The sequence below is a fragment of the Lepidochelys kempii genome, chromosome 4 (genome assembly GCF_965140265.1).
Source record: "Lepidochelys kempii isolate rLepKem1 chromosome 4, rLepKem1.hap2, whole genome shotgun sequence".
Lineage (NCBI taxonomy): Eukaryota > Metazoa > Chordata > Testudines > Cheloniidae > Lepidochelys > Lepidochelys kempii.
Window position 1 is genome coordinate 76,748,519 of NC_133259.1, and position 27,612 is coordinate 76,776,130.

Below are 27,612 nucleotides of genomic sequence, written 5' to 3' on the forward strand. Positions count from 1 at the left end.
GCCTGGGGTCCGGGTCCATCACCTCTGACTGGGTCCTGATAGAAGTTTCCGGAACAGAGCTAGGCCTCACGGCTTGTTTAGCCTGGCTGCGGGTGACCATTCCCACCCTCTTGGCCTGCTTCACATGATTGGCCAAGTCTTCCCCCAACAGCATGGGGATGGGATAATCATCATAGACTGCAAAAGTCCACATTCCTGACCAGCCCTTGTACTGGACAGGCAACTTGGCTGTAGGCAAATTGAAAGAGTTGGACTTGAAGGGTTGAATCGTCACTTGGATCTCTGGGTTGATTAAATTGGGGTCCACTAAGGAAGCATGGATAGCTGACACTTGTGCTCCGGTGTCCCTCCACGCGGTGACCTTCTTCCCGCCCACACTCACAGTTTCCCTCCGCTCCAAGGGTATCTGGGAGGTATCTGGGCCTGTGGACCTCTGGTGTGATTCCGGTGCAATGAACTGTAATCTGTTGGGGTTCTTGGGGCAGTTGGCCTTTACATGCCCCAGCTCGTTACATTTAAAACATCGTCCAGCTGACGGGTCACTGGGGCGAGGAGGGTTGCTGGAGAACGGGGTGGTGGGACGATAAGGGGTCTGGAGGGTTCTTTGGGAGGTAGGTGGGGCTTTGGGCGGCACCTGGTAATAGGGTGTGGTCTGGGGTGGTCCCTTCTGGTCTCCGCTCCAACTGCGACCAGTTTTCTTCTTCTCTGCCACCTCCACCCATCTGGCTCCAATCTCTCCTGCCTCAATTACAGTTTTGGGTTTCCCATCTAGGATGTATCTTTCTATTTCCTCAGGAACACCCTCTAAGAATTGTTCCATTTGCATTAGGAAGGGCAAATTTACTGGAGATTCAACACTTGCTCCTGATATCCAGGCATCCCAATGTTTCACAATGTGGTAGGCATGTCGGGTAAATGACACGTCTGGTTTCCACCTTAGGGCTCTGAACCTCCGACGAGACTGCTCGGGTGTTATCCCCATTCTGACTCTCGCCTTGGATTTAAACAGTTCATACTTGTTCATGTGTTCTTTAGGCATTTCAGCTGCCACCTCAGCTAAGGGTCCACTGAGCTGCGGCCTCAGCTCTACCATGTATTGGTCAGTAGAGATGTTGTACCCAAGGCAGGCCCTTTCGAAGTTTTCTAGGAAGGCCTCAGTATCATCGCCTGCCTTGTAGGTGGGGAACTTTCTGGGATGGGAAGTGGTACTTGGAGAAGGATTACTAGGGTTTGTTGGGATATTCTGCTGAGCCTTTATCTTCTCCATCTTCTCCACATGCTTCCTCTCTTTTTCCTTCTCCTCCAGTTCTTTGTCCCTCGCTTCCATAGCTCTCCTGTGAGCAGCCGCTTGGTGTTGTTCTGCCTCCCTTTCTTGTTCCTTCTTCAGCTGCATGAGTTCTGTCTGTCTTTCATGTTCCCTTTGTCTTTCCTCAGCCTGAAATTTGGCTAATTCGAGCTGTAGTCGAGCCGCGGATTTTGCCATTCTAACCTCTCTGTTTTTACTAACTTTACACCCGAGGTTTAGAAATAAACAAACAAAACTTGGCTGTAAAATTTTGCTGTGCTGGAATAGAATACCTATTCTCTGATAGTGATTGTCAGCCTACAGAAAAAGACAATTCCCTTGTCTCTGCTCTGGGCCCAAATTAAAGTAAAAAACCTCCAACTACTTGGAAACCTGCTTACCCAGCCCAAAGAAAAAAAAATCCTTTTCAAACCTGTGCTCCTTGTAAAACAAAAAAAATCAAAATCCTAAAAAAAAAAACCCTGCCACTTTTGTCTCCAGGCAAATGGGTAGAGCACACCCCCCCCCATTTACTTTTAGGAAGAAAAGAAAAAAAACTCTGGGTTGGAAGACTGTGAATTTCCCTGCAGGAGTTAAGTACCCTGCCTCCAGGCAAAGAAAACCTGCAATTCACAAAGATAATCCCCTTTTGTCTCTGCTTGGCCACAAAGCAGAGAAAAAACAATCTGCTTTCAGTTTCAACTGCTTTCTGGACTTCCTTTCCAAAGGGGAAAAAAAAATTTCTTTTTAAAATCTGTATTTCTAGTTCAAAAAATCTCAACTGGATCTCAAAATGATTTCAGGTGAATCCCACCACTATGCCACCATGTCAAGGTTCCTCCCCCACTCTGAACTCTAGGGTACAGATGTGGGGACCTGCATGAAAAACCTCCTAAGCTTATCTTTACCAGCTTAGGTCAAAACTTCCCCAAGGTACAAAATATTACACCCGTTATCCTTGGACTGGCCGCTACCACCACCAAACTAATACTGGTTACTGGGAAAGAGCTGTTTGGACACGTCCTTCCCCCCAAAATACTTCCCAAAACCTTGCACCCCACTTCCTGGACAAGGTTTGGTAAAAAGCCTCACCAATTTGCCAAGGTGACTACAGACCCAGACCCTTGGATCTTAAGAACAATGAACAATCCTCCCAACACTTGCACCCCCCCCTTTCCTGGGAAATGTTGGATAAAAAGCCTCACCAATTTGCATAGGTGACCACAGACCCAAACCCTTGGATCTGAGAACAATGAAAAAGCATTCAGTTTTTTACAAGAAGACTTTTAATAAAAAATAGAAGTAAATAGAAATAAAGAAATCCCCCCTGTAAAATCAGGATGGTAGATATCTTACAGGGTAATTAGATTCAAAAACATAGAGAACCCCTCTAGGCAAAACCTTAAGTTACAAAAAAGATACACAGACAGAAATAGTTATTCTATTCAGCACAATTCTTTTCTCAGCCATTTAAAGAAATCATAATCTAACACATACCTAGCTAGATTACTTACTAAAAGTTCTAAGACTCCATTCCTGTTCTGTCCCTGGCAAAGATGACTACAGACAGATACAGACCCTTTGTTTCTCTCCCTCCTCCCAGCTTTTGAAAGTATCTTGTCTCCTCATTGGTCATTTTGGTCAGGTGCCAGCGAGGTTACCTTTAGCTTCTTAACCCTTTACAGGTGAGAGGAGCTTTCCCCTGGCCAGGAGGGATTTCAAAGGGGTTTACCCTTCCCTTTATATTTATGACAAATGCAAAAAAGCATGATCCACTACAACCCATTAAATATGAAATGTAATGCTGTTCCAAAAAAAGGCAAATTTCATTTTAAAATGTATTAACGGGAGTGTCTTATGTAAATTATAGAGGTTATTGTTCCACTCTACCCAGCACTGGTGAGGCCTCAGCTGGAGCACTGTGTCCATTTCTAGTCACTCCACTTTAAGGAAAATGTGGACAAATTAGAGAAAGTCCACAGAAAAGCAATACAAAAAAGAGGTTTAGAATATCTGACCTATGTAGAAAACCTGCAAGAGTTGGGCATGTTTAATTTAGAGAAGAAAAGACTGAGGGAGCATGTGATAAGTCTTCAAATATATAAATGGTTGCTATAAAGTGAATGGTGATCAGTTGTTCTCCATGTCCACTGAGGGTAGACTAAGAACTAATGGGCTTAATTTGCAGCAAGAGAGATTTACGTTAGATATTAGGAAAAACTTTCTAACTCTAATAATAGTTAAGCGCTGGGGGTATTTTTGCCTTCCTCTGCAGCATGTGGCATGGGCCACTTGCTGGTTTAAACTAGAGTAAATGGTGGATTCTCTGTAACATGAATGTCTTTTAAATCATGATTTGAAGACTTCAGTAGCTTAGCCAGAGGTTAGTAGTTTATTACTGGAGTGAGTGGGTGAGGTTCTGTGATCTGCAGTGTGCAGGAGGTCAGACTAAATGATCCCAGTGGTTCCTTCGGGCTGTCAAGTCTGAGGCTGAACTTACTTTGGGAGGTTGAGAGAGCCTCATTATAGGTGATTTTTAAGGACAGGTTACACAAACATCTTCTAGGAATGGTCTAGGTATACCTAATCCTGCCGCAGCGCAGGGAGGATGATCTTGATGACCTCTTGAGGTCCCTTCCACCATTACATTTCTGTGATGCTATGACAAATCATTTAGTTGTATATGTGTTAGGCTCATCTAGCTTGATTTTAGATACACTGGTGCATGTTTTCATAGAATCATAGACTTTAAGGTTAGAAGGGACCATTATGATCGTCTAGTCTGACCTCCTGCACAACGCATGTCACAGAATCTCACCCACCCACTCCTGTAACAAACCCCTAACCTATGTCTGAGCTACTGAAGTCCTCAAATCATGATTTAAAGACTTCAAGGTGCAGAGAATCCTCCAGCAAGTGATCCATGCCCCACGCTGCAGAGGAAGGTGAAAACCCCCGAGGGCCTCTTCCAATCTGCCCTGGAGGAAAATTCCTTCCCGACCCCAAATATGGCGATCAGCTGAACCCTGAGCATGTGGTCAAGACTCACCAGCCAGACACACAGGAAAGAATTCTCTGACGTAACTCAGATCCCAACAGATTTCTAACAGCCAAGCCTGGGTCATATTCATATCCTCTTCCACAGAAGCTGAACCTGGGACTTTGGCATTTTATAGGGCTTTTGATTCCAGCTTTCATATGACTGAATCTCCTTTCCCACATGAAGCCAAAATCTGGTCCCACCAAAGTCAACGTGAGTTCTACCACTGATTTTAATGGGAGTAGGATCAGGCCTACAGTTTGCCTCTCAGGCCCTGCTGTGCAACGGCTGATCGAAAGCCCATTAAGATTGGTTAAAATAATTTGGATCAAGCCTTAAATACTCCCTTGGCCAGAATATATACATATAATGTGTGTGTGTATATATGTATAAAAATCAGAAATGTAAGGAGTGGTTTATAAATACACATTTTTAGTAACCCAAATTTACCTCGAGTTTAATGTAATTTTTTGTGTGTGACACATTTAATCACATTAGTGGTAGACCACAGATGGTTGAACAGTGTCTTCTGTATGTGTAAACTTAAATTCTGTACCAACAACTTCTTGAAAATACAACACAAGACATGAAAATGTTCTCAACGTTAGCTTACATTTTCTGAGATTATTGGGTGGGGAGCGGAATGTGTCTATCCAATCCATAATTAGACTCTAATGGAAAAGTAGGCACTAATTAAGAATGCTCCTGTGATGTACTTTATGGTTGGTTATAATCAAATTACTGAGAATGTTCAAAAGGCCCTTCTATTATAACTTGACTTGCTTTGGCTCATTCATCAAAGGGGTTCTGCAACCTTTCTTACTGAGAAAATGTCTTTCACTGCCTTGCTTTTCTGTTTGAGTCTGAATACTTTATCCAATTGTGACTGATCACCCAGCAGGTGCAATTAAGGCTCAGTGCATTAGTTCTTCTCCAGATAATAGGAGCTCTTAAATATCTTTCTGTAGTGTTTGCATGGCATAGTTGATTTCTATATTTTTAAGTGAGCTACTGCCTAACAACCTGAACATGCTGAAATAATATAAAATAACTGAAAATCAAATGCATCTTGGGAGAACATAACTGTACTTATCTGTTAATGCCACACTGACTGTGTGTTTAGTGCTGTATAGTACACAGAAAGAGACAGTCTTTTCCATGATAAGGCTGAGAGTACACACACAGAAGACAATACATTGGGGGGGGAAATAACAAGAAAGGGAGTAACTTTTTTTTCCAGTCTGCACATTGCCCTTAGATATATGAATGCACTCTGTTTAAATGTGGTAGGCTACAAAAGCACACACACATAGTGAATATGTTGTAGCCACCATGGAATAAGACTAGGGAATACATCTTAATCAGAAACGGCTGTCTTTATCAAACATGAGTAGCATGGACCTGAGTAGAGCTGACTAACTTAAAAAAACTGAATAAAATTGTTGCTAATAAAATCAAGTGATCTTTGCTACTATTCGTGGGATTATATTAATAATTAAACACAATATGTGAAGAATCTCTGGGTATTTGTGAAAATGATTTTTAAACCTGAATGTTCCATGGATTTGAGTATGAATGAATATTTATCAAAAAAATTGGTACCAGAAATTGCCTTGTTCACTGTTGAGAATTTCCAATTTGTCATTGGTTATTTCCTAGTTCTTCTTCAAATAGTGTCCCTATAGGTGGTCCACTGTAGGTGTGGTAGCATCCCTGTGCCTGAGCCAGGAGATCTTCGGTAGCAGTACCTGATGGGCCGACATGTGCTCCTCACCGTCTTCTAGTGTGAGCGGTGACTATATAGCCCTGCGCAGTCCAACTGCCCTCAGCTCTTTCTCAACTGCCCTTGGTCTGGGATGGAATCCCTAGCAGAGTCCTTCATACACCTGTAGTGCCTTTAGTAGTAATAGTGCTTCCATTGCAATAGTGTTTTCTTTATTTTTTTCTTTCCCTTTATCCCTTCTTAAAAAAAAAATCCTTTTCTCTTTCTTCCCCGTTCCTCTTTAGGTTGGCATAGGTTTCCATAGGAGTGGGAAGTTCTCCCTACTCAGGGTTATGCCTGGACCCCCAGGTTTAAGAGGTGCCTCTCCTGCCATGATGCCATCCCTGTGAGTGATGGCCACTCACAGTACATATGCTATTTGTGTAAGGGGCACATATCAAAGAAGTGCACCCACTGCCTTAAATTGAAGGCACGGTCCAGAAAGGACCATGGATTGAGACGAAAACTTTTACTAATGGAGAGCTCATTGTGACTAAGTGTTCTCTCTTTTTCCCACACATATGCGGAATGAATTTTGTTATATGCACCACTATGGAGGTGATGTGTGACGCGTCATCTCCATATTGGTGCACATAACAAAATTCATGTGTGGGGGTGGGTGCGACGGGTTTGGGGTGTGGAGGTGAGGGTGAACAACTCCTAGCATGCATGTTACTACAAGCCTCTCTGGATACAGCAGATATGGCTGAGTGGTCCATTGTGACTTCTGTGGTAACGATATGAGCCTCATGCCTTCACCTCTCTGGATTCCCCAGGGAGATGCAGACTACAAAAGGGAAATCTTCCACAGAAGGATCTAAACTTTTTGCCGAGTGCACTGATGAGTTCATTCATTCATTAAAGGATTCCAGAGTGACACTCCGTTCACTTGGCATCTGTAAACCAGCACCAAAGAGAAGATGGGTAGATATCAACGTACCCTAAGATCTCACCCTCCACATTTCACCCCTCAAAGCATTACAATCCGCAATGTAGGCGACAGAGACCTCCTCCCAAAGACAGACAGACCGACAACACAGATGACTACGCTCTATTCATATGCCTCCAAACAATTTTGAAAATTTGGTTGAGCCATCCGAGATGCATTCCCCTGGTCCAGATGCTGCAACCACTCAAATTACTCCATCAGTTTGGCAACTATTTAACCTCATGCCACCATGTTTGGTAGAAAGTTACTTCCTACAAGTAAGTCCTGGAAATCATCAGCAATGGGTATTCCATTCCATTCCCCTATCTCCTGCCCATTCACCTACCGTACCCAATCCCTCTTCATGGACCCTTCTAATGAGCACCTTCTACAAGAAGAAATAAACCATTTACTGCAACCAGGAGCCATAGAACTGGTGCCATTCCAACACAAAAGGAAAGCCTTTTACTCACACTGTTTTCTAATCCAAAATAAGTCTGGTGGGTGAAGATCTATCTTAGACTTGAGAAACGTCAACAAGTTCATCAAACTATAACAGTTCAAGATGGCTATGCTGTCAACAATAATCCCAGCACTGGAACAGGGAGGCTGGTTCTCAGCCCTTGACCTCCAAAAACAGGTACTTCAGTGTTCCCATACACCCTTCCCACAGGAGTTTCCTCAGATTTGTTCTCCTGTCCAATTTTATGATTAATACAAGTTCACCAATACAATCAATACCACCCTTTGGCCTCTTTACAGCACCCAGAGTATTTTCCAAGTCCAGGTAGTGGTGGCAGCGCTCTGCGAACAAAGGGTTATAATATTCCCATACCTAGAAGGTTGCCTCATCAAGGTTCCAGCCAGAGTAGACACACTCCAAGCCCTAACAAAAACAATGGACTTTTTCTCAAAACTCAGCCTTAGATAAACATACAAAAATCAACACTAACATCAGTACAATCATTAGAGTTTATTGCAGCCCAACTAGATGCTATAGAGGCCAGAGTCTTCCTCCCAGCTCACAGATTTTCTGCAATAGTCAGTCCCATTTCCACCATGAGAACCAGGCCATAGATCTCCACCAGAGCTTGGTCATATGCGGTGACCACATTCATGGTAAAATATACCAGATTACATGTGCACTGCCTCCAGGGATGGCTACGAGTGGTATACATACCACACAGACTGGAAAAACTCCTCTTGATACCACTCAAGGTCAAGGAGTCATTAGACTGGTGGACCCAACCCCAGAATGTCTGCATGGGGGTTCCCTTCCTCCAACCAGCAATGTCCTTGATACTTACGACTGATGTCTCCCTACTTGGTTGTGAAGCACATGTACAGACGCAAGTGGTCCCCACTGGAATCCATGTTGCACACCAACTTCCTAGAATTATGTGCACTTCGCAACACATGCCTACACTTTCTACCAATAATCAGACAAAAGACTCTCTCTTCTAGGGCTAGTACACCCTATTACATTTTAGGCTACCCTATTGCCTGTGCAATTGCCTTGTGCTAGTTTGGGGAGTCTATATTGGCCAGTAGTGTCCTGTCCCTTACTTCTGGGAAATGCAGCTGGGAAAAGGAGAGCCAAATAAGGCTCCCCATCCCCCATTCTTGGAAAGTTAGTAAATGCATTTCCTGATATATCAAGGGAGTGGAAAGAAGGGTATTTTTAACTGAAAAACATTATAAAGAAAACACAATACAGCATATTTGGATATCATGTCACCATGATGTTGCAGTATAATCCTACTCCTTATGGCAAATATACATATTCTTGTTTCTGTATGTCAGGATCAAGCTGAGTGTTTGAGGGATTTTGGTATGCCAGTATTATTCAGTATTCTGAAAGAAACAAAGAAAGATGGCTGGGTAATTTTTTTTTTTAAAACATCCTGACACCAGAATTTGTTTGCTAATGGCCATTACACTCTCAGACGTACGAGTGAATTCTACTAAATAGATCAATATAAATTATATAGTCATTGACCTTAAATAGTTCATAGGAGTGCCATGTTGTTGTATGCGGAGGTAATTAACACAATAAAATGGCTTTAACCCTATTTTGTTTATAAATAGGCAACTAAATTATTTTGCATTGCTCTTGATCAGTTATATTCCCAGACTGTTTACTGAATGCCAGGAATTTTAGCCAATTTTGGCCTAAATGGACCACTGCAACCACATGGAGCCCCATGGATTCATGCAGACTTCATTGAAGGTTCAGGGTCCATCTTCCGATCTTGGTATCGGCTAAATGCTATCTAGATGCTATAGTTAAAGTATTTATAGTAAACTTGGATATATTTAGAGAGAAATAGAATGAAAGTCCTGACTCTCCTCAGTGCATTATAATGTGACAATTTAGAGTTATAGTGAACTGCTGCCTCTAGTGAAATTGTTCTGTAACTTTGTTATAAGCAGGTTCATGTGTGTGTGTGGATATAAAAATAGAAACATGCATTGAGGAAATGTATTGCTCTATAGAGTTAAGCAAGAAGAAGCTTTTCAAAACTAATCTGAAAATGTATTGTAGAGAAATTTTAAGAGACAGACTCACAATATCTGTATAGAATTTAGAAAGAAAATGAAAGGGTAACGTTCTTGGTGCATACATTTAAAGCAAATCCTCTAGATTGGTTAAACAAAATCCCCTTCTTGCTAAACCCTGCATCCACTCTGTGCCCCCAGGTAGCAATGTTTATTAGAAAGAACATGATTTTTCTTAGTTGTTCAATTAATTGCTTTGTATTTAAACTGAATTGTGGAATCTAAATCTTGCATTTAAAATATGCCCATCTATTTGAGTCCCTGGGGGAGGAGGGGCCTCCATTTAAATGAAGAAAGATTTGAAAGTTTGACAGATTACAATACAATATTCACAGAGAAGATTTCATACTTTGTCCAGTGTATCTTTTAACCATGATTCTATAAAGAAAATTGACTAAAGGATAAAATATTGCACAAACACAAAAGATCAATGTTGAATAGCCCTAGGACATGAACTCAAACTGTTGACTTTAAAATCTTATGGGCCTGATTCACCTTCCATGCTGGTTTAAATAACTTCAATAAAACCATAATGTCAAAGTTTAACTGCATGTGGTCCTGTACTTCTTTGTTTCCTCTTCTCTTTCCCCCAACACACACAGGCAGTATTTGCTCCTCTAACTTGTTCTGTCGTCTTATATTTATATTACAGCAAAGAATAGGTGCTTGTTCATGAGTCATGTAGCACGTATTTGGGTGCTCCAGCAATACTGAGTATTGCAAGTGGCTGCATAGCATATGTCTATATGGACATAAGAGATTGCTATGGGCTTTACATCAATTTTTTTTAAACAATCCATTTGTTTAAAAGAATTTACCTGGATCATTCTAAGAAAGGAACAAGGTGGCTTTGTCAAGCCTAAAGGAGTTGGGAAAATTAAGTACTTATTCCTTGATCTGGACTTGGTGGTGAATTGGGGCCAGGCCCCAGGATGGATTTTAAGCAGCAGGCCTCAACTTTATTAAACTTGAGATAGGAGGGGTGCTACCAGCCCTGTGATCTATACTTTCACCTACCAGATGTTTTAACTGGTTCTAGTGCAGGGGTTGCAACACTAGCACCATATAACATATACATCGAGGTGGACTCCCCTTAGCTTAGCCCTATGATTCATGTCACTCTTCTAAATTATTTTACAAAGGGACAGAGGGTAGCAAAAAGGGAGGATCTCAGCCCACTAAGTCCATAGGCACAAGGTCCATCCACAGAATCCCAGGTCTTTTATTTCTGGACATGGGTCCTTTTAGCCTTTTACATATGGTCTGATTGACTGATTTTATATGGGCAAGGCAATATTTCTTTTCAACCCTCATAGCTTTAAACTACAGTTCAGTTTCTCGGTGTCTGTTCTTCTACATCCTTGAAAAATTCTAAATCTAAGCTATTTTCTAAAATCTTTCCTCACGGCTTTCATGCACTTTGCATAGTACTTTAAATCGTTCATGTAAAAATATCAATAAAAATACATAAATTATGTTGACTTCTTCTCCATTAGCTATATTTCACAGCAGTGGTGATTTGACTGATAAAAGGGATTAGTTTTTGAGAAGATTATATAGGAATGTGAATGAATTTAAAATGCTCAGTGGTACCAAGTGGGTTATTTTCCACATGATGGAGGTGGCTCTAATTATTTGCACTTATTTTGATTGCTGTATTGTGTTTTACCACTTGGATTACCATCTTATTACCATAAAATGTGCTGCTGTGGTGCCAAAAATAAATTGTATATTATGCAGCAGAGAACATTTGGAGGAACAGTCCTTTGTATGCATATTTTTCTTGGTATTATACAACAGTTGAAAAAGAGATGGAGAAGCAACATGGGGATTTAAAGGATCATATATAGAGTCCTCTACTAGCTCTTGAAATGAGAGAATATACAAATTTAACATTGATACTGTAACTCATCTGTTGTGAATTATAAACCAAAACTGAGCAGAGTATTGCAGATGAGGGTGTATAACTTATGCATGCTATGATGATATTTTCAGCATTATTTTCCATCCCATTTTATCCCCTAACATTTTGTTAGCTTCTTTGATCGCTATTATGCATGAGGCGGATGTGTTCAGTGAGCTGTCTCCGGTGACACCCAGGCCATGAATGCTGATAGTTAGTTTAGCCAACGGCTTCTGGGAGAAGACTTGTCACTATTCCTAGCTCTGGCTCACAATCCCTGGCTCAGACATCTAGCCTGAGCCCATCCTTGGGAAGTGAGATTCCTCAGTTTAGCTGCCTAACACCCAGAAATCAGTGCCTTAGGACCACCCAAACATGTAATCACTCCTGAACCCCAGAGCTCCGCCCAGACTCTGGGTGCTCTGGACTTCTAGTTTAATCCCTCTGGGACTTTCTTCTCCAGAAAAGCAGTGAAGACCTGTCTGGTTGCACTATCCTTCTTCCAATAATAATGGTCACAGAATAGCCCATGACACATTTCTTCTGCAAACAGGCAAGAAGAAAGCACTTCTCAAAAGTAATGGAGGTATGGAAGAAAGTCTGATCCTTTCTTAGGAAGTTTTGCTTATATTAATTGTGTGTATGAGACCTAGGTACTACAGTTGTGGGCATATTATACAAAGCTGGGAGTGGGGAATGGCCTATTTTAGAAATTATAATATACTCTTGCTTTAGTAGTAGACCTGAGAGAACTGAATGTTCCCTTAAAATAGTGCAGTATGCTTCCTTGTGTGTGGTGAGGCCTTTCTCCATCCTTAATTCCTTTGGGGTAGCTTACATCCCTGAAGATGCTAAGAGTGAACATTCCATTTACTCATTGGAGCATAAGTATTTTGATCATGCCTGGCTCATGCATGGGGCTATCAAGAAAGAAAGGTTTATTACATCCTCCCTGCCCCCTTTATGCACTCATGCAGTAGTTAGAAAAAGCTTGGCTCTTATGTATAATGATGTGCTACAGTATATATGAGCAGAGTTCACTGGAAAATATTTACATTAAATAATATCAGATCACCCAGCTATGGAGAAGTGTAAATATTGATCCTGGGGATAATCATACTGATCTGTTTAGTATGGTGCTTTGAGATCTACAAATGAAAAGCACAACATAAGAGCTAGACATGATCATTTCCTGATCCTGCACCGTTAGATTCAGGCATACAATCTCTAATACACAAAAACATGTATGAAAGTGCAAGAAGCCTGGATCCCTAACTAATGCTATTAGATTGTGTTGAGTAACCAACTACAAAGAGTTTGATAGTTTAAACTATGGTATTTTCTGTGTAATCAAAAAGGATGATCATGCCTGGTGCTACCTCTTAGAAGAGTAAAACATCATAATCTGACTTACTGAGTCTGTCTCCTCAGAATTGAAATATACCCATCAGTTGTCCCTATATTCAGCTTTTCACTTAATGATACCATCTCCAAGAAGCTATGCTGTATGAATGAGTTTGTAGTAGAAATATTTCACTTACTATCTATGTAAAATATATGTGAGACTACTGTAGCTTCCCATCAGGTTCGTCTGAATCTGTATTCCTTTCTCAGGCAAAAAACTGACATTGATTACAATGAGAATATCCTTGTCGAATTGCTTTGTGTGTAAGGACCCATTATGAATGGTTAATATATAAAATTCATGTTTAAGCATTTGCCTGTGTCTGTCTCTTTGGTTTCTTAATTCCTCACACTGCAATAAGGGTGTACGTAATTATGCAAAGTGACTAATTGGTGAATGTGTTCTCTCTAATTTTGCTCATTATTCTATCCAAAACAGTAGTGTTTTCAGGCTGATATGTTTAAAATTAATGAGGCATTAATTCTTATCTAAGAAGCTGGATGAGAAGACACACTTTCTTCTAGAAAAGCAATGTTGATGAATTAATATAATTGAAAAGTGTTTTTGTTGCTGTTGTTGAATTAGCTGTTGTTTTTTAGTAGTACCTAAGTATTTCCCTTATAAGTTGCTTTTGCGTAGAGTCCCAGCTAAGTCAGTCATTGCTTGCTGTATATAACATGAGTAGGGATTACACACATGCAGTGAGGGGGGGGGAACACCCTAATTCACTGACTGCAATCCAGAATATAATGTGGTATACAATTTGCTATGGCAGGAATGATTGTGTTGCCTGAAAAATTAATAGTAACAGAGGGATAACCGATCAACACTGTGCATGTAGCGGTGATGTAGCCATGTTTGTCCCAGGATATTAGAGGGACAAGGTGGGTGAGGTAATATCTTTATTGGACCAACTTCTGGTAGTGAGACAGAAAAGCTTTCCAGCTAAATTGCTGCCTAACAGTAAATGAAATTAGAGTAACAAAAATGTGATTGATTTACATTGTCAAAATGTATCCATGTAGTTGGATTAACTTTTGGAAATAAAACCTTGGGCTGCCTGTCTCCCGGCTAATGCTCTTTTTTCAAAACTACTAAGTATGGACTTTTAACGAGAAGGCTACCCCTGATACTTTTTATGCAAAATTCCCAGTTTCTAATCCTACAGCTCTTAGTGCATGGATGGACTGCTGTGTGTATGGGGATTTCCACTGAAGTAGTAGCCACAGTTACAGAAGTTATCAGGACTCTCTGCAGGCATAGCTGTCTGCTTACACTATCAGTTTAAGGATCAGGGTCCAATTTCCTGCAATCATGTAGTTTCAAGGTAGAGGTAGAACTTATTTACCACTACGGGAAAAATTTTGGCAATGTTTCAAGCCCTCAAGTTTTCGTGAGAGACAAAATATTGGTTTCACGATCGTGGGAAATATTTTTAACAAAAATACTCATTGAAAATTTAAAGATGTTTCCTTAATTTGATAAGTTCAAAACCCATTTTCATTAAATGCTTAAAACACCATAAATGTGAAAAGTCCTTATTTTAATATTTATACAGCTGTATTTAAATTGCTTAAAGTGTAAATTCTTCCATTACTTGCTTAAGATGAATTTCAGGTAATAGGGATTAAGTTTTAAAAGTAAGGAATAAGTCTCCAAAGCAATACCTATTCTCCTTCATTAGCCTTTCTTGCAACATGAATTCAAGATCAAGCTCCTCTTCTTTGCCCAAAACATTTGATATACCTACGTTTTTGCTTCTCCCGTGCTTAGTAGCCGCTTTGAAGTTGAAGAAACAGAATTAATCAGATGTTTCGCTTTGCTTGATAGAACACAAATACATCATAGGTAAGATGCACTGGCATTTCTCTTATTTATTACTGCAACTAGCTTTGAAATTACCTTTCGCTTTCACACATTCTTCATGATGTTCATCCTAAATATTTGTTCAAGGAATTGTCTCATTTGTGTTACAGTTCTCCATAGACACTGCTGTCTTTCTGATGACTCCAAGAAAGAGTGTGGATTCCCTCCCCCACCCTCATTTGGGGTATATCATATAGGGTCTAATGAATAGCTTTTAAGATCTACTGCATCAGTCATAAAATTTTAAAAATGTTATTTATAAATTATTTTTCAAATATTAATTTGTTAGTCTTATCAGAGACGAGTGAAAATATTGTTTTAAAATAATTCAGGCTCTCTTTATCCAGGGACACTGCGGTATGTGATAGGTAATTCCTGAGAGATTTAGCTAAATTTTCTTTTCAGTTCTGCAATGCATATACTTCAATTCCAGTTTAAATAAAAGTTTCATTGATACAGCTTAAAAGAAAAGAGAAAGAATGAGCCATTTGATCAAGGCAAATTGTTTCAAGTATTATTAAACCATGTTTTATTATTGCTGTTAATTAGTTATATATATTTTTGTTCATAGATCTTACATAACAGCTTCCAATTTGATGAACCCTCAGGCACAGAATATCAGGCAAACATTAGACATTAAATGAAGAGAAAACATAATTTTCATTTAGGTCTTTTTAGTAGCTTAAAAAAATGTTTTTTTCTAAAAGCCCCCATTGGTTTTAAACTACTGTGTGTGTGTGTGTGTGTGTGTGTGTGTGTGTAGCCAGGCTTATGGAGTAGAAAAATGAATAACTGCAGAAAAGGTTGGAAAACGCTGCATTGTACAATACAATAATTTGGTCTTGTCTTTGCAGATCATTAAGTTAAGCAATACCAATGTGTGTGGTGTTTTGAGTGATGACATTAAGCCTTAGATGTGTATTTATGAAGATTTTACCTTTTTGTGGAAGAAGGAACTAACTTTGTGTTAGGTTTTAGGAGCATAGTCTCATCTTGAGGTTTAGAAGTATCCTCTAGCTAATTATAATACAAAACTCCCAACATGTTGGGTGATTAGAATGTGTTTGGATTTCATTTATTTCTCATTTTATAGTATGTTCCACAGATAAACACATTTGTAGTAAGGAAAATATGACTCTTACGTGTCAGGGAGAGACAAACCCCACAAAATTAGAAGATCTTTGGAAGGCCCCTATTCATAAAACAAATGCTGTTTTGCAGAGTACACGTTTTTGATCATGATTCATTCATAAGTACTTTGCTGAATCAGAGCCTCTATTCTGTCATTTCTTCCCCCTTTTTAATTCAGTTCTCCACCCCAAAAGAAGATTGTTACTGCTTCATTAATCCTATGTGCTTACAGCCAGATTCTTCCAAGACTGCACCACTACTCTGCATCCAGCTGCCATGTGATCCTAACCTCCTCAATTCTACCTTCTCTCAGAAGGAGAGGAAGCCTCTGTCTTGATTACAAGCCTAATAAGTCTGTTGGTTTCTTTTTATACTTTTTTAAAATTTAGATTCCATATATGTACATATCCACGGTAGGATTCTAAGTTCCAGCTGCTATATACAGGACACAGAAATTTCTGTCTAACCATCTTGGCCTCTTCAGGAGAATGTATAAGGCACTTAATACATCCAAGTACATGAAATCAACTTGATTTGTTATTTTACTAAATGTCAGCAGGTGGTGCTGGAATGCAGTTTTGTAGCTGTGAAAGACTGAGAAATACAGTATGTAGTATGAACAAAGATATAAACTGAAGTCTGTTCTGCATTCCTTGCTTTTTAGAATTCTTTTGTTCATCAGAGCACCTTAAAGTTAGAATTTAAAGAATACATGCATTGATAATTATTAGGGCTGTAAAATAAAAAAATAATTGCACTGTTACTCAATAATAGAAGACCATTTATTTAAATATTTTTGGATGTTTTCCACATGTTCAAATATATTGATTTCAATTACAACACAGAATACAAAGTGTACAGTGCTCACTTGATATTATTTTTTATTACAAATATTTGCACTGTGAAGAAAAGAAATAGTATATTTCAATTCACCTAATGCAAGTACTGTAGTGCAATCTCTTTATCATGCAAGTTGAAATTACAAATGTAGAATTATGTACAAAAAATAACTGTTTTATTTTTTATGCAATGTATAATTTTAGAACCTACATGCTCACTCAGTCCTACTTCAGCCAATTGCTCAGACAAACAAGTTTGGTTACAATTTGCAGGAGATAATGCTGCCCGCTTCTTGTTTACAATGTCACCTGAAAGTGAGAACAGGCGTTCTCAGAGCACTATTGTAGCCGGTGTTGCAAGATATTTACGTGCCAGATGGGCTAAAGATTCTTATGTCCCTTCATGCTTCAACCACCATTCCAGAGGACATGTGTCCATGCTGATGACAGGTTCTGCTCAAAAATGATCCAAAGCAGAGTGGACCGACGCATGTTCATTTTCATCATCTGAGTCAGATGCCATTAGCAGAACATTGATTTTCTTTTTTGGTGGTTCGGGTTCTGTAGTGCATTGGAGTGTTTCTCTTTTAAGACTTCTGAAAACATGCCCCACACCTCATCCTTCTTAAATTTTGGCCGGCACTTCAGATTCTTAAACCTTGGGTTGAGTGCTGTAAATATCTTTAGACATCTCACATTGGTACCTTCTTTGCATTCAAATCTGCTGTGAAAGTGTTCTTAAAAGGAACATGTGCTGGATCATAATCTGAGACTGTTATAACATTAACTATATGGCAGAATGCGGGTAAAACAGAGCAGGAGACACACAATTCTCACCCAAGGAGTTCAGTCACATTTAATTAATGCACAGTTGTTGTTTTGAAACAAGCATTGTCAGCATGGAAGCATGTCCTCTGGAATGGTGGCCAAAGACTGAAGGGGCATAGAAATGTTTAGCATATCTGGCGTCTAAATACCTCATAACATTGGCTACAAAAGTGCCATGTGAACACCTGTTCTCACTTTCAGGTGATGTTATGACATTCCCCTGGTGTTATCTGGGCCGGTGATCTGCTAGGCCATCTAACCTTGACTCTGGGAGCCAGCCTTACCCTGCTCTGCTGTGAGAACCCCCACTCCCAGATTGTTCCCACATAGCCTTTATCATGTAAGCTATGTGAGTGAGCACTTTTGGCCAGCGACTGCTTGGATTGTGCAACCAAATGACATTAGCCAATATCTCCAGTCCCAGACCTAGATGTAGAAGCCCTCTACACCAACATTCCACACAAACATGGACTACAAGCCGTCAGGAACAGTATCCCCAATAATGTCACGGCAAACCTGGTGGCTGAACTTTGTGACTTTGTCCTCACCCATAACTATTTCACATTTGTGGACAATGTATACCTTCAAATCAGCGGCACTGCTATAGGTACCTGCATGGCCCCACAGTATGCCAACATTTTTATGGCTGACTTAGAACAATGCTTCCTCAGCTCTCGTCCCCTAATGCCCCTACTCTACTTGCGCTACATTGATGACATCTTTGTCATCTGGACCCATGGAAAAGAAGCCCTTGAGGAATTCCACCATGATTTCAACAATTTCTATCCCACCATCAACCTCAGCCTGGACCAGTCCACACAAGAGATCCACTTCCTGGACACTACGGTGCTAATAAGCGATGGTCACATAAACACCACCCTATACCGGAAACCTACTGACCGCTATTCCTACCTACATACCTCCAGCTTTCACCCAGACCACACCACACGATGCATTGTCTACAGCCAAGCTCTACGATACAACCGCATTTGCTGTAGCTCACGAAAGCTTATGCTCAAATAAATTGGTCAGTCTCTAAGGTGCCACTAGTACTCCTTTTCTTTTTGCAAATACAGACTAACATGGCTGCTACTCTGAAACCTTATACATTTATATGCTTCTCACCAAAGGCTAGCTGGTTGCCCTTCAGCCAGGCTCTCCCCTTTGATCAGTGCTTCAGTTGGTTGTGGTGGTGTCTCTAGATGGAGGTGGAAGAGAGAGAGCATGACAAACATCTCTCCCTTTTATTATGTTCTTTCTTCCCTCTTGACTTTGCCCCTACCCCCCTTCAGCGTCAGGTGAGCATTATCTCATCGTAGTCCCTGACTGACAAAGAGAAGGGGGGTGACTCACTTGAGAGTCCAATGGATCCTTTGTTGCTGCCTAGGCCAATGTCCTTTGCTCCTGTGAGGCTGGGCTGGGTTTGTCCCATACATGCCCTGATGAGGTGTGAACCACCCCTCTGCTCCTGGAGAGTTTTGCCTGAGCTTGTTTTAAGACATGAGGACACATTCTCAGCCTCATAACTATATACATGAAATTACAACAATGCTCAGTGTATCATGAACTTTCCGAAGTCAACCAACATGACAAACTTTGTATTGGATACCACACAATCATATTATAAGGATGAACATGGGGGTGCAGGGGGTTTCCCCTGAGGTACAGAGTGTCACAATTGTAAATAAGAAGCAGGCAGCAGTATCTCTTGTAAATCTAAACAAACTTGCTTGTCTTAGAAATTGGCTGAACAAGAACTAGGACTGAGAGGACTTGTAGACCCTAAAGGTTTACATTGTTTTATTTTGAGTGCAGTTATGTAACCAAAAAAATCTACATTTGTAAATTACACTTTCACGATAAGGAGATTTCACTACAGTACTTGTATGAGGTGAATTGAAAAATATTATTTCTTTTGTTTATCATCTTTATTGTGAAAATATTTGTAATAAAAATAATATAAAGTGAGCACTGTACACTTTGTATTCTCTATTGTAATAGAAATCAATATATTTGAAAATGTAGAAAAACATCCACCATATTTAATAAATTTGAATTGGTATTCTATTAATTTTTTTGAGTTAATTGCATGAGTTAACTGCTATTAATCAACAGTCCTAATAATTATTCCTCTCTTGAGCAGTAGCAGATATCAAAATTTGTAGGGGAGCTTTGTGTTGGAAGAGATGTCAGTGATGTAGAGTTAGAGTATATTGTAAGTATAAATTTGTTTTCTTTACCAATATATGCTAGTCCTGGAACAGAGAGGGCCATAAACAGTATGGAGTCAACATCTCTTTCCGGTGTCTTAGTCCAAACACCAATGCATGGTTCCCAGTGAGTAACTCTGCAACAATTGACTGGTTAGGAAGGTAAATGCAGTGAGCAAACTCCCTTCTGTTTGCCATAGCTCACACAAAGAAAGTGCATCAGAAAACCAATACAGAATTTCCTTCCCAGACTATAAACTTTTTCACACAGGAACTTTTAGGATTATGTGACTCACCCAAGGCTCTTAAGGAAACTAAGCTTCCATGGAATAAGAGGGAAAGTCCTCTCATGAGTCAGTAACTGGTTAAAAGATAGGAAACAAAGGGAAGGGAATACATGATCAGTTTTCAGAATGGAAAGAGGTAAATAGTGGTGTCCCCCAGGCATCTGTACTGGGACCAGGGCTGTTCAACATATCCATAAATGATCTGGAAAAAGAGATAAACAGGGAGGTGGCAACATTTGCAGACGATACAAAATTACTCAAAATAGTTAAGTCCAAAGCAGACAGCAAAGAGTTAGAATGGGATCTCACAAAACTGGGTGTCTAGTCAACAAAATGGCAGATGATGAAATTCAATGTTGATAAATGAAAAGTAATGTACATTGGAAAACATAATCCCAACTATAAAATGATATAAACATATAAAATGATGGGGTCTAAATTAACTGTTACCACTCAAGAAAGAGATCTTGGAATTATTGTAGATAGTTCTCTGAAAACATCTACTCAATGTGCAGCAGTAATCAAAAAAGCTAACAATGATAGGAACCATTAAGCAAAGGACAGAGAACAAGACAGAAAATATCATAATGCCTCTATGTAAATCCATGGTATGCCCACCTCTTGAATACTATGTGCAGATCTGATCACTCCATTTCAACAAAGATATATTGGAATTGGAAAAGGTACAGAGAAGGGCAATTAAAATGATTAGGCTTTGGAACCACTTCCGTATGAGGAGAGAGTAAAAAAACTGGGACTTTTCAACTTGGAAAAGAGACAGCTAGGGAGGGATATGATAGAGATATATAAAATGTTGACTGGTGTGGAGAAAGTGAGTAAGGAAATGTTATTCATTTATTCACATAACACGAGAAACCGGGGTCATCCAATGAAATTAATAGATAAAAGGGTAAAAGCAAACAAAAGGAAGAATTTCTTCACACAGTCAACCTGTGAAACTCTTTGCCAGGAGATATTGTGAAGGCCAAAAATATAATGGTTCAAAAAATAACTGATGATTTCATGACGGACAGGTCATTAGCCAGGATGAGCAGGGATGCAACAGCATGGTCTGAAGCAGGGGTCTCCAACACGCGGACCGCATGCAGCCTGTGTGGGTACTTCCATGGGGCCCGCCAAGTTCCCCATGCCCCTCTGCCTACCTCCAGGCCAGGGGTGGGCAACCTACAGCCCAAGAGACCCGCACCACTCCCTGAAGTGGCCAAAACCATGTCCCTGTGGCCCCTGGAGGGGTGGGAGTGGAGGGTAGAAGGCTCTGTGCATTGCTCTTGTTTCCAGGCACTGCCCCCCGCAGCTCCCATTGGCTGGGAACGGGGAACCTTTGGCCTTAGAATCTATAAATCTGTTCCTATTCTATGTTACATCCATATTAAACTAGCCCAAAGTGGCTTCCTAACCCTATGTGTTCTGTGAACTAGTTTAGAGAAGTTTGATAAAATACAGTTCTTCAACAAAAAGAAATCACAGTATTGCTACTCTCAACACTTTTTTTTTAACAAAGACTTCCTCCCAAAAATATCCAGTTCAACAGCCTACATCTTTTTCTGAACTACCCTTTATGTTAAGATTGCCCTAGAGAAGAAATGTTAGAGCAATTGTATACCCCCATATCAGTGGGACTTTTATTATATGTCTTACATTTTCATTCTTTTAAAAATGTAATTTATTAATAACCTAGCTGTGCATTAATCACCACATCTTGTGCAGCATGGATTTTTCTCCTTTTTGCCTTACTATCTAGTACATTTTCTAGCTTTTAAAGATGTAATTTTTGACACTTTCACAGGTACTCCCAATTTACTTTTAAGGTACTTTCACTTACCTTAAATAGTCTTTAAACTATTTTCTTGCAATGCTTTTACTGTATATTTCAAATGGAGATTGCATTCTGAACTCTTACCTGCATGAACAGTGAAGATGAAAAAGCGCTTTAAATGTCATCTGCATCAAGTTTTAAAATCAGATTATTTCATAATGCTGTGATAGGCTTCATTATTACTCCATACACTATGGAATCATTTTTAAAGTTTTTTTAAAAAGGTTATTAAGGATTCTTGTCAGCAAGTTAAGGAAGTATGGGCTGGATGAATACACTATAAGGTGGGTAGAAAGCTGGCTAGATTGTCGGGCTCAACGGGTAGTGATCAATGGCTCCATATCTAGTTGGCAGCCGGTATCAAGTGGAGTACCCCAAGGGTCGGTCCTGGGGCTGGTTTTGTTCAATATCTTCATAAAGGATCTGGAGGATGGTGTGGATTGCACTCTCAGCAAATTTGCGGATGATACTAAACTGGGAGGAGTGGTAGATACGCTGGAGGGGAGGGATAGGATACAGAAAAAACTAGACAAATTGGAGGATTGGGCCAAAAGAAATCTGATGAGGTTCAATAAGGATAAGTGCAGGGTCCTGCACTTAGGATGGAAGAACCCAATGCACAGCTACAGACTAGGGACCGAATGGCTAGGCAGCAGTTCTGCGGAAAAGGACCTAGGGGTGACAGTGGACGAGAAGCTGGATATGAGTCAGCAGTGTGCCCTTGTTGCCAAGAAGGCCAATGGCATTTTGGGATGTATAAGTAGGGGCATAGCGAGCAGATCGAGGGACGTGATCGTTCCCCTCTTTTCGACATTGGTGAGGCCTCATCTGGAGTACTGTGTCCAGTTTTGGGCCCCACACTTCAAGAAGGATGTGGATAAATTGGAGAGAGTCCAGCAAAGGGCAACAAAAATGATTAGGGGACTGGAACACATGAGTTATGAGGAGAGGCTGAGGGAGCTGGGATTGTTTAGCCTGCAGAAGAGAAGAATGAGGGGGGATTTGATAGCTGCTTTCAACTACCTGAAAGGGGGTTCCAAAGAGGATGGCTCTAGACTGTTCTCAATGGTAGCAGATGACAGAACGAGGAGTAATGGTCTCAAGTTGCAGTGGGGAAGGTTTAGATTGGATATTAGGAAAAACTTTTTCACTAAGAGGGTGGTGAAACACTGGAATGCGTTACCTAGGGAGGTGGTAGAATCTCCTTCCTTAGAGGTTTTTAAGGTCAGGCTTGACAAAGCCCTGGCTGGGATGATTTAACTGGGAATTGGTCCTGCTTTGAGCAGGGGGTTGGACTAGATGACCTTCTGGGGTCCCTTCCAACCCTGATATTCTATGATTCTATGATTTTCTGTACATTGAAAAGGCTCTAATGCGACTGATGTAATGGAAAATTGTCACTCCATTTTCCTGGTTTATATAAGCCAAGTTTTTTCTGAAAGTTGAGACAGGAGAGGAAAGAATTGATTTAGAGTAATGATTATGTTGATTTCCTGAATTTTAACACTGATGATATGGTAACATCAGGTCTTTCCATCAGCATTATTCTACTTTCCCCAGCATTTAAATAAATCCATTCTCTGTTCCTTCAAAGGTGAAGGAGGGAATGGCTTTTTGTCTGATCAAGTAGAAAGAAAGGTGTTGTGGCTCCCCCCACGGCAGCTTGGGAATGGGGATGCAAGGGCATCACCTTTCCTGGGGGCTGGTTGGAGGGGCTCAGGTAAGCCATTCATCCCCTGTGCACCAGGGGGAGGATATATAATATGCCCAGTCCTGCCCAACAGAGTGCTCACTCATGCCCAGATAAGCAGCAAGACAGTGGGCCATGAGAACCACTATTTGGATATGTGGGTATTCAACCCATGCATGGGAAGACAGTTCCCCTGGAAGTTCGTTGGTTGTCCTTGGTGGCAAGGCAAATATATGTTGGCATGGCAAGAGCTTCAGTCAGGAAACAGCCACTTGAGATGATTGTTATTGTATACATGGGTGAAAACTATTTTGTTAGTAGGTTGTCTTAATCATCAGGGTGCAGAGATGACAGGTCCTCAATTTGCCTGGTCTAAAGTTCTGCAGTGGTGGATCTGGTGGGGACCCACCAGGCCTCCATGAGTTGACAAGGTCAAAAGATGTGTGAATCATTATGAATGGGGAGGACTGATAATTACACACCAATAATATCTTATTAAGTACCTTAGTTGTTTGGGGATGATGGGGGCTCACTTTTCCAACCAGAAAGCCAGGTACATTTTTCACCAGTGTTAGGGTGAGAATTGCTAACCCAGCTGAGAGTGGTGGGGAGGCAGCCAAGCTAATTGCTGGTGTCTGTTGGTGGCAGATGTCCAATGCATGTGTTCATTAAACATGGGGTCTGGTTCCCTGATAAAGTGGAACTGTAAGTGGACATAAGGGAAGGCATCCCATTAAAAAAAAAACCTCGGGAATGGGTTTAAAATGAACTATAAAGCCAAAAACAGTCGCTCTACACTAGCTTGAGTTGTTTGCATGCTCGAAGCAATTCTATGGGCAGCCTGAATGTGGTGTGGGTAGCTGTGAATGGCCTCAAAAACAGACTTAACGTTTAGACTCCATCACTTCACAATCTTCCCTAAAGTTTCTCTTGAATAATGCTTCATTACAATTATGAATCGCAGAAACTCGCCAGCATCTTTCTTGTTTATCCAATTCCTTTTTGAAGGTGTCATCTGCTGAAGAATTGGTACTTGAATTATCTCCATTTCCCTGTGATGGTTGAAGACATCTCAGGGATGGATGCACGAACAGGTTCAGAGTGGAGACGGAAGTTTGAGAAGAGCTTTCTATTTCTGAAGGATGTTAACTTTCTGAAACCGCAAATTCGATTGTTGATGACTCCTTTTGTTGTTTCATTTTCTTCAACCTTTTTCACAGAGTTCAAATGCAGCAATAGATCTTGTTTTTCGAGTCATCAAGCAATATCAAGGAGCCCTTCCTTTGCCTTTGGTAGTTCCCTTGAGATAAGAAGAATCCGATACTGTGGGTCAACATAAACTCCAGCAAGGAAATGAATATTGTCAAAAAGCTTCTCTTCACATTTCTGCATGGAGGATAGAATTCCTTCTGCAATTTGTCCACCATTTTCTTGCAAGAATTTTGACAGTTTTCACCATTCCTTCATTAAAACTCCTGGGGTTACATCAACAGCTTGAAGATTCACAGTTATTTGGTTTGGCTTTGCCAAGAGGTCTCGCAGGTTCTTCACTTCGTCCCATTCAGCTTTTGTTAACTTGAGTTCTCTTGTTCCAGCAGCAGCCACTTGTTCACAGTAAGATTGAAAAATGAGAAGCCGATCAATCATCGCAAATGTTGAACCCCAGCTAGTCACACTATCCAATGATTGAGTTACCCCATGTAGATCAAGAAGAACACTTTGAATACTTGGGGTCCGTAGATTGACAATGACTTGTTGAATTTTTGCCAGAAATTTCTTCGCATGTTCTTTGTTCAGTCCATCCCAGATTGTCAACTGAAGAGTGTGAATACCACACCTCATCAGATGGACTTTTGAGTCGTCCTCATGAAGCCATGTTGGAAGTATGGGGGTAGGGTCATTAACCCATTGCGCAGCAGCATCCATATTAAGTTCGATTTCATCCATTCCTTTAATTCCTTCATCAGGCAAAATAGCTTCAGTTCTGTCCACATCCCTATTCTCAGAGGTAGAAATGGTTTTGTTGTCCTCGCTGGAATTTTTGATGACACATGTCATGTTTGCTGCATTGTCAACACAGATGCTCAGCACTTGCATTTCACTGATCCCAATTTTTTCTAAAATAGCTTTTACTTGACTTTTCACGTACGAAGAATTGTGACACCCTTCAGTGTCGATTATGTCCAACATTTTTACCACAACTTTATCTTTTCCTTCTTCGTAGTACTGAGCACTGGTTGCAAGGAAATTTCCGTTTCCACGGGTTGCCACATCCATTTTCAGGTAGCACAATTTTTGCTCCAAAGCTTTCTTGAGCTCTTCACAACCAGACTCAGCTGTGCTGACAACTAAATGACAAACCGCATTGTGCCCCGTTGAAACACCAAGCTGCCGACCCATTTCACCTGCAATTTTTTGGAATCCTTTGTTCTTTAGCCTGAAGGTAGTAAGCAGTGTTGAACTCAAGCAAACCATTTTCATAAGCCCTTCACGGAAAGTATCGGCATTCATGGTGACTGTAACCTTTGAGGACTTCAAATATGAGTCAAGTTTTGTTTGCTCAATTTTGGGTTTCTTTTCAGATGAAGCTCCGCAAAAAATCTTTTCTCCAGGAGTTTTCAAAGAGCCAGATGAATGTCATTTAGCCCACATCAGCTTTCTGTTTTGCCTCATCTTCCTGGTCCTTTTTTGTAACCAGAGCCGCATAGTTTTCAGGATAGTTACTTTTTACATGCTGCCAAAGGTTGAAACTTTTCACGGCACTTGCTTCACTTGTCTTGAAGCTACGTGCTTTGAGCTCGCCATTCACTTCCTTTTCCCTCTTGCACGTTGCTGGTTTCTTCTTTGCTTTTCCCAAAAATTCCAAATTTGGGATTTTCAAATTCAAATGTAAAGACGTTGTTGAGATCCTTTTCCATAAATTGGCTATCAATCATAGGGGGAAGATTTGATTTTTTTGTTGAAGCCATGGCCAAATCTTCTTGTGCCGCTACCGCATCCAAATGTTTCTTGTTATGATCTTCGAAAAGCAATGAACAAAAGCATTACATTTTTTTTTATAATATACCTGCTTGTGATATCTTAACCACTTATGGAACTTCAAATTTATTTTGGATTTTCTGGACAAAAATGATCACACTTTCTTTTTACACAAAATTATTATTAAAGTATATTTTAACATGTTTCTTGCAGTTTTAATGAAGTAAGAAGTATTTTAATATACATAATTAATAGAAATTTTATCTATAAATTGCAAGTTAGTTTTTCTTATGAAATTTTATGGTAAAATATTCAAAATATTTTCCAAGTTTTTAATTAATATCTCAAAAACACTTTAATAAGATATATCAATGAAATTTGGTATGTGCTGTAGCATTAGTATGTGCTATCACTGTTCTACAACATTAGTTGATGGGAAGTAATGAGGCTACATGTTACAAGGTTGAAAATAAACTTTAACGGGAAAGTGGATTCAAATTGCACGCACAGTCCTTTTAGTAAAGAGAGCAAATTTTTGGAAATATGTTTTTGCTTCATCAGCCTGAATAGATTATACAAGATAGAACCTGTTATTTGCTCTATCTTGTATAATATTTCCAGCCTGATGAAGAAAAAACATATTTCCAAAAATTTGCTCTCTTTACTAAAAGGACTGTGCTTGCAATTTGAATACACTTTCCCATTAAAGTTTATTTCCAACGTTCTATCATACAACACCATTCAAATTAAAATTATTTAAACTACAGGCATCATGAACTGGGGGGACTGGGACAATTTTATTTAATATTGTTTAAATCTTTGACTATTTAACAGCTACGACCCTGGAATATGATTTAATGCTAAAACATGCATTGAAATGGTACTCAATTTATTTTGTATAATTAACCATTTCTGAGAAATCTGTTTAAACATTTTAATCTGCTTAGATGCTTAGAATGATACAAACAATTTTACTTATTACTTATTTTTCAACTTTGGAACCATAAATTTTAAACATTATAATAACCAAAAATTATTAACTTATTATGGAACATAATATTAC

The 27,612-nt window shown here is 40.0% G+C and overlaps 1 protein-coding gene across 31 annotated transcripts in view; it reads left to right on the forward strand.

The window, feature by feature from the left end:
• Positions 1 to 27,612, forward strand: part of TENM3 (teneurin transmembrane protein 3) — a 2,195,833-nt gene that overhangs the window by 678,173 nt on the left and 1,490,048 nt on the right. Inside the window, exon 1 of one of the 31 annotated variants that reach the window (XM_073341698.1) lies at positions 14,656 to 14,730. The exons of the other annotated variants lie outside the window; for them this stretch is intronic. The gene's annotated coding sequence lies outside the window, so the exon portion shown is untranslated. Of the gene's footprint in view, positions 1 to 14,655; positions 14,731 to 27,612 lie in introns of those variants that run through there. 31 annotated transcript variants of the gene reach the window in all.